Here is a 445-nt window from a genome sequence, read left to right on the forward strand (position 1 = left end):
AGCTCAAAGCATTGCTTCCGTGTGATTGCGATAATGGCCGACTGCGACCCCCACTTACGCTATTCATGATGCAGTTCAACAATAATTTTGACCTCTGTAGAATCAATTTGTTGCTGCAGCAACAATGGCGTTTAACAAGAAGACGAGATTAGAGTTTATTCTCTCTAGAACTAGTTTGACACAAATATCTAAACATATCTTATCATCAGTCATTCTGCACCAACCTGTCATGCTGATATGACACACTAACGGCCACATAAGCAAGATTTAACGGCATTATTAACAGAATGAACAGAAAAGAGACGAAAGGACTAACATTACCAATTTTAAATTTTTTGAGATAATTTTGATTAATTTATTCTTTCGGGGACCAATTTGGAGATCGAGTAATCTTTCTGGGACTAATTTAGCTATTTACTATATATATATATATATATATATATAT

The sequence above is a fragment of the Arachis duranensis genome, chromosome 9, assembly GCF_000817695.3.
Source record: "Arachis duranensis cultivar V14167 chromosome 9, aradu.V14167.gnm2.J7QH, whole genome shotgun sequence".
NCBI lineage: Eukaryota > Viridiplantae > Streptophyta > Magnoliopsida > Fabales > Fabaceae > Arachis > Arachis duranensis.